We start from the raw sequence: 8,159 nt of genomic DNA on the forward strand, positions 1-8,159 counted from the left end.
ATGGGCAGCGTGTTCCAAAGGGCCGGGGCGGCGATGGAGAAGGACCTCCTAGAAGTGGAGGATAATCTCGCCCCGGGAACCCTAAGGAGTTGCTGCCCAGATGTTCTGAGGGTGCGAGGCGGAATATATGGGGAGAGGCGGTCCTTCGGGTATCCTGGGCCCAAGCCATTTAGGACTTTATAGGTCATTACCAGCACCTTGTATTGCGCCCGGAAGCGAATGGGCAGCCAATGGAGGTTCTTTAAAACCAGTGTTATATGGCTGGCCCTGGACGTGCCAGTGACCAGCCTTGCAGCCATGTTCTGCACCAATTGAAGCTTCCGGGTTAGGTACAAGGGCTGTCCCATGTAGAGTCCATTGCAGAAATCCAATCTCGAGGTTACCAGGGCATGTACCACAGTTTCAAGGTCCCTCTGGGCCAGGTATGGGCGCAGCTGGCGAAGAAGCCGAAGCTGATAGCAGGTGCTCTTGACCGTCGCATTCACCTGAGTAGTCAGGCGAAGGGACGAGTCAAGAAGCACCCCCAGACTGCGCACGGAGTCCTTCACAGGAAGCGTGACCCCGTTCAGGACAGGTGGAACCACCGCCATTCCTGGACCAGGGGAACCTATCACAAGTACCTCCGTTTTCTCTGGATTCAGCTTGAGTCGGTTTTCCCTCATCCAGCCCATTACTGACTCCAGGCATGCCACGAGAGGAGAGACGCCATCCTCGGTCACTGCATCAGTCGGAGACATAGAGAAAACTATTTGGGTGTCATCAGCGTACTGATAACCCCGCGCCCCATGTCTCCGGATGATCTCTCCCAGCGGTTTCATGTAAATGTTAAATAGCATGGGAGACAGAATGGCTCCTTGAGGGACCCCAGTTTTAAGGGCCCTCTCATCGGAGCACACGTCTCCCAGCTGCACCATCTGAGACCTCCCGGAGAGGTAGGACCGGAACCACTGGAGCGCAGTGCCCCCGATCCCCACCTCTGCCAGGCGTCCCAGAAGGATACCATGGTCTATGGTATCGAAAGCCGCTGAGATGTCCAAGAGCACCAACAGGGACACGCTTCCCCTGTCGATGCCCAGACGGAGGTCATCGACCAAGGCGACCATGGCCGTCTCAACCCCATAACCTGCCCGAAAGCCAGTTTGAAATGGGTCCAGATAATCCGTTTCATCCAAGACCCCCTGAAGCTGGATTGCAACCGCCCTCTCGATAACCTTCCCTAAAAATGGCAGCAGCGAAACAGGCCGATAATTATTATACACCAGGGGGTCGAGGGAGGGCTTTTTTAACAAAGGTTTTACCACGGCCAATTTCCTGTATGTATATAATATAGTATATGTGTTTATATATATATATATATATATATTATATTATATAGTGTATGTATACACACACACACACACACATATATATATATATTATATTATATAGTGTATATACACACACACACACACACACACACACACACACATATATATATATTTGTATTGCTGTATGTTTAAGAGTCCCGCCTCAGGCTGAAATGATGAAGAGAAGCCTCAGTGAGAGTCTCTCTTGCCGTACCACACAAACACACACTGAAGGATCCACCAAGTTTTACCCCCGACCTCTCCACAGGTCATGGCAAAATCCAATAATTTTGGCCCCCAAACCTGACATCGACTTATACATGAGGTCGGCTTATAGTCGAGTATATATGGTACACGCATTCCTCCACGCTCATTGGGGTTAGGGGCACACGGCCCCAGGGAATGTGGGAAAGTCACAACAAAAACACCATGTTTTTACGTAAGAGGACACCTCTCTAGGAATCCTCCGGTGCAACTCTGTGGTCGACGTCCGACGGACACTGGCCATAGAACTGCCCTGGAGGAGCTACAAAGGCCTAGTAGAGTATTCTCCCTAGGAATCTCTAGGTCTTTCGGTGCGACTTTTAGTTAAAGTTGACCATAGAGTTGCACTGGAGGACTTAGATATTCCTAGAGAGAACATATGAATCAAATCCCTGAATAATCAAAGCCACAAATATGGAGTGTGTGTGTACACATATATACATACACAAACACACACTATAGAGAAAGAGTGAGAAAGAGTGTCCAGGTGTCCAAGAGTGATAGCCTAGCACTTGTATGGAGTCCAACACAGAGCTGTAAATGCTTTTGTGCTGCGAGTATGGTTCAAAAGCATGGGTTCACTTGTCTAATATCAGTGGGCAAGACTTCATGGCAAAGCCCCACTCCTCATTTGTCTGTTGCATATTAGGTTTCTTGAGCACCTGATTTACACCAAGAGTGTTTCTCTAGGATTAATTTTATCATTTTGAGAGAAAATGTTCAGACATAAGGAGAATTCTGCTACTAGGGGAACTAATAGTTAATTATGAGGCAGGATAAAACTGTTAAGATATCCTTGTTCAGGAATATATCTAGGCTGGGTCCATGGCTAGCTGCCATAGAGAATGGTCGCATAAACTCAGAGCTTGGCTTACCACCAAAACTAATCACTATGGCCTGTTACAGACAGCCAAAATAAAGCTGCTTCGGGTCTCTTTGGGGGTATGCTGTTTAAATGATGCATGCATCCTAAGAATCCAGAAGCTGCACCAAAGCTGCACTCCAGTGTTTAGGAATGGAGTGTGGCTTTGGTGCGACCTCCGGACTCTTAGGACCCATGCATCATGTAAATAGCACACCTCCAAAGAGACCCGAAGCAGCTTTATTTTGGCAGTCTGTAACAGGCCAAAATAAACAAAATGTGTCTTTTGTCACACTGGAAAAATCTGTTTGGCATAAGGCACACACTCAAGACCATCTCCCTCTGGAAGGAGAACAGAAGTGCTATGACAGCATGAGGAGAAGCAAGGAGAAAGCAGCTTCTCTCTCATTGCTTCTTGGCTTTCTTTTGTCGTGTGATAAGGTTCCTTGTGTCAAACAATCTGTCACTGGAGACACATGGCCATGAAAAGTGAAATTAAACTTGCAGTTGCAGAGGCAATCTTGCCCCTACATAGGGACATTTCAGCCCTGACAGCTAAAATAGATAGCATTGCAGATTCCACTTACAGCCCTCCGGCAGAACATTGAAAACAACAAAAAACCTTAGGCATTGAGGAAAAGACTGTTGTTCTACAAAATAAGCTCACAAAGCTTGAAAAGTACAGCCACAGATGTAATATATGCTTGAGGAGGCTCCAGGAGTCAAGAGAACAGAACAACATGTTTTCCTTCCTAACTAAAATGGCTGTCAGACGTTTGCCCAGAGATCATGCTCAAGGCAGATGACATTGAGCATACTCATCAACTGATCTCTTTCTGGCCACCCTCAAGGAAAGGAGATGGGGCACATGATACCATTATTAAATTGCTAAGATTTTCCAAGAAAATACAGATTTAACATGTCTTAACTAAACATCCTTGTTTAGAATGCAATAATACTGTGATCGTCTTTATTTGTGATATTGCCCTAGGGACCTGGCACCAAAGAAAGACATTTAAAGAAATAACAGACATATTAAGAGCAGAAAACATAAGATACTGGTGGTGGTTCCAGCCAAATTTAATATTCACTGTTTGTGACAAACTTTATTCAGTCAAAATGCTGCAAGAAGTAGAGACTTTTGACATACCACTTGCTGAATAACAAATTCCTGTAACACCAAAAGGAAGTTTCCAACTGAACATCAGAAGGAGAATTAAAACGGGAGACTGCAACATCCAAATGAATAGTGTTTCTTCAGGTTATTGCATGAAGAAAAATGCTTCTTGTCCATGAGATCAGGCATGACCACGGTCTTGTCACTATGTGAATGGCATTCACTTTACCCTTCAACTGTCACTTTTCTTCATCGCTTTCCCTCTCTTTTTTCACTCAGTCCCAATAACTTTCTTGTTATTTCTACTGGCATAATCTTCTTTTGCTTATATTGCTTCTCAATGTTGTTAATTCACACCCCAGTGGTGTAGCAGTAGGTGTATTCATGATTAACAGTTTCACTCCTTAATCTTATCTCCCATTCGAATCCCAATAATTTGAGCTCAGGCTCAGAGGGATGCACTTTAATGCTATAGTTTTATCTTTACATATTCTTTATAACAGAGTAATTTGCTAGAGTAACTGTATATCAGTAATGAAAGAAATTGGAGATTGACTCCATGAGGAGCTCACTTAGGATTGCTTTATATAATATATAATATAAATGGATTAAATACAGATAATAAGTGGTATAATAAGTGGTATAAGGTGTTAAAAATATTTCAGAGACCTTAAAGCAGATATGGTTTGTCTTCAGGAGACTCATCTGCATAAATGTACAAACAGCTTCAAATGCACACACTTTCCAATGCAGTTTTGTCCTGGGGCTTTCTCTAAAAGCAAAGGGGTGGCATCACTACAGGTGGTCTACATATTATGTGAGGGGCTCTGTTCCAGGACACTTAGTATAATCCAGTTTCTGCATATAATATGGAATGTTATTTCTCATACAGGAAATGAATGACAGTGTGTTCTCTCTATGCATTTTCTGAGTTCTCCAGCATGATTCTATGGTATGCTTTTCAGTGGAAATGGAAGTTGGAAAGATACTGGGGGGCAGAGAGGGGAAAAGAGGGCCTTCAATCAAAGTATTGGTGCACAAGAAAGACAAGGGGAACTAGCATCTTTTATCATCACAAAGAGGAGGTGAGGAATGCATGAAATTTCAGAGTCCCTTAAAACCGCCACACAGCCTCAGAGATCACTTTGTGTGGTTGCATCTCCTGCTTTTCGCCTGCCTGCATAAACTCAGTCCCTTAGCTGCATCTTTCACTAACAGTGGTGGTTGAGAAACTCTTGCGAGTCTTGGGCACAGGGCATCACTTCTGTGGCTCAGAGCAGCACCATTATGGGGCTTACTGGTGCAAGGAGTTAGAGAACCGGGAGGAGGGACAAGCGGTGACAAAAAGGAGCTTTCAAATTTGGAATCTTGCTTAAGCTTTGCAAACTTTTGCTGGGACTTGGCTGGCAGGTTGGAGCTGTGCTGCTGCTTTTGATTTCTTACATAGGACAGGCTGAGCAAAGAGGGGGCAGAAGAAACAATGTTTGTAGGGTGGTAAAAACACTCGAAGCTGTGTTGGGATGACAAGTCTCTGGGGAAGGAGGGGGAAGAGTATCCAGGATCAGTTCTTGAAAAGAGTCCTTCGCCTTGGAGCAGTTCCTGTAGTTAAAATATCCTCTTTCCTCATCCATGCTAATCTCCAGTCCAGAGCAAGGGGCTTCTATAAACCCCCTACACACACACACACACACACACACACACACAAGCTGTGCCATGCTCCACCCTGACAAAGAAGGACTGAGAGTCCTTCAATGGGGAGAAGCTTCTTCCTTTGGATCTGGTAACCTTGGGAGCAGCAACTGGTGGTTGAGAAACACTTGCAGGTCTTGGGCACAGGGCATCACTTCTATGGCTCAGAGCAGCACCCTTATGGGACTGACTGGTGCAAGGAGTTAGAGTACCAGGGGGAGGGACAAGCGGTGACAAAAAGGAGCTATCAAGAAATACACTTGGGGAGGGCATGGTAGGGTTGTTGCCCAAGAGGAAAGGGGGCATTCGCTTGAAAAGGTTTAGGGACCACTGCTCTAAAAGTTAACAAGCACCACTGCTCTAAAGGGTAACAAGCACTAAAATTGTGACTATATCTAAACCTGGGAGTGACCCTCACTCTGTTACAGCCCCATCAGTCTTCTGAACCAGGATTATAAAATATTTGCTTCAATATTCACCTCACAGCAGAATGTTTCTGTTACCTAATATATAAACCCTGATCAATAAGGTTTTATCGCCAAAAGAACTATTGCACATGCCATATGAAGAACTTTGAACACCATTCATTTTGCTCTCGTTAAATGCCCTCAAGGCTTTTGATATGGTGGAATGGCCTGCTCTAATGGCAGTACTTCAAAAACAAAACATTGGAACCAAATTTATTTCATGAATTAATCACCTTTCAGTCTCGCACATCAGTTTGCACAAATAATTTAGCCTCAAAACCCATTAGGCTAAAGAAAGGAACAAGACTTCCTTTTATCTTCCATATTATTTACAATGGCGACTGACCCATCAGCGAACTTGAATAGATCTGACAAAATGTTAACAGGAGAACCAGTTTAAAAACACACACGTTTTGAATGTATTTGCAGATTATGCCCTCTTATTTTAAACAAATATGGAATATTCTATACTTGCATTACAATCAATTTTAGCCTAGTTTCAAATACTCAAGTTTTACAATAAACCTTTAAAAAAAATCTAAACTATTCTGTATTAATGTTTCCAACCTGATCAAAGTTTACTTCAACAACAAATAGTAGAAATTAGCTATTCTGGCTTCAAGTATTTATAGGCATCCTGCTAACGAAAGATTGCAAATACTTAGTTAGGAGAAACTGTTTGCAAGTCTTTCACCAACTGAAGCAAAAATTGAACAAATGGTCAGTCTTAAAATTATCAATATTAGGGAGGGGGGATGCAGCAATAAAAAATACTAGTACTTCCAGAATTATTCCTATTCCAAAACATCCCCATAGCTTTAAGTTTTTCTCTGTATTTCTCTGAAATACAGGAACTGATTGTTAAAATATAGATGGGGAAAACAGATTCTCAAAAAGACTGTAATATTATTTGACAAATTCTGGAAGACTGTCAATACCTAATTATAAAATATATTACAATGCATTCCAATTGTGGTAATTCAGTACTCTACATCATCAGACAAGATTCTTCAACTCAGTGGTTAGCATTAGAGACAAATAGTGACAAAGAGTATATTGAGACTATACTTTATTCAAATTTAACTACTACCAAACTTAACAAAGGCCCCATACAGACAGGCCAAAATAAAGCTGCTTCGGGTCACTTTGGAAGTATGCTGTTTAAATGATGCATGCGTCCAAAGAGTCTGGAAGCTGCGCCAAAGCCACAATCGACTCCTAAGGACTGGAGCAGGGGTAGGTAACCTTTTTGAGCTGGGGGCCGGGTTGGTGTCCCTCAGACAACCGGGGGGCCGAAGCTGGGGGGTGGAGCCTCCACCCCCGGGGGCGGGGGCCGCATGCTGGGGGCGGAGCTTCCACCCCCAGGGGTGGAGCTTCCACCCCCAAGGGCCATGCCACCTCCTCTTTGCCGGCCCCTGACGGGGCCCCAGGCTCCTGTGATGCCAGCGGGCCTCCCAGAGGCCCGTTGCCTTTGCTGGGGTCCTCCAGGAGGGCCCAAGGGACAGCAACTGGCCTCCCAGGGGCCCGCTGCCGCCGTTGGAGCCCTCCTGGAGGACCCCGGTGAAGGCAACTGGCCTCCCAGGGGCCCGCTGCCGCCGTTGGAGCCCTCCTGCAGGGAACTTGCGACGGCTACGGGCCTCCCAGGGGCCCGCTGCCGCCACTGGAGCCCTCCAGGAGGACCCCGGTGCAGGCAACGGGCCTCTGGGAGGCCCTCTGCCATCGCAGGAGCCCTCCTGGAGGGCCCAAGGGACAGCAACTGGCCTCCCAGGGGCCCGCTGCCATCGCAGGAGCCCTCCTGCAGGGCCCCAGCGACGGCAACTGGCCTCCCAGGGGCCCGCTGCCGTCGCAGGAGCCCTTCTGGAGGGCCCCAGCGGCGGCAACTGGCCGCCCAGGGGCCCGCTGCCGTCGCAGGAGCCCTCCTGGAGGGCCCCAGCGGCGGCAACGGGCCTCCCAGGGGCCCGTTGCGGCTGCTGGAGCCCCGTTTTGGGGCTCCGGAGGTCGCAGCGGGCCTCCCAGGGGCCCGTTGCGGCTCCTGGAGCCCTGTTTCGAGGCTCCGGAGGCCGCAGTGGGCCTCCCAGAGGCCCGTTGCGGCTGCTGGAGCCCCGTTTCGGGGCTCCAGAGGCTGCAGTGGGCCTCGGAATGGGCGCCGCCATTTTGCCCTTCAAAATGGCGGCGAAATCTCACACGATTTCGGCTGCGATTTCAGCGGCGGGAGGGACCGGGGGCCGGCGGAAAGGCGCCCGCGGGCCGGATCCGGCCCGCGGGCCGGAGGTTGCCGACCCCTGGACTGGAGTTTGGCTTTGGCACAGCTTCTGGACTCTTAGGGCGCATGCATCATTTAAACAGCATACTTCCAAAGTGACCCAAAGCAGCTTTATTTTGACCTGTCTTTATGGAGCCATACTTACCATTCC

Source organism: Sceloporus occidentalis, unplaced genomic scaffold (assembly GCF_023333645.1).
Source record: "Sceloporus occidentalis isolate IW3139 unplaced genomic scaffold, rSceOcc1.0.p SCAF_3, whole genome shotgun sequence".
In the NCBI taxonomy this organism is placed as follows: Eukaryota; Metazoa; Chordata; class Lepidosauria; order Squamata; family Phrynosomatidae; genus Sceloporus; species Sceloporus occidentalis.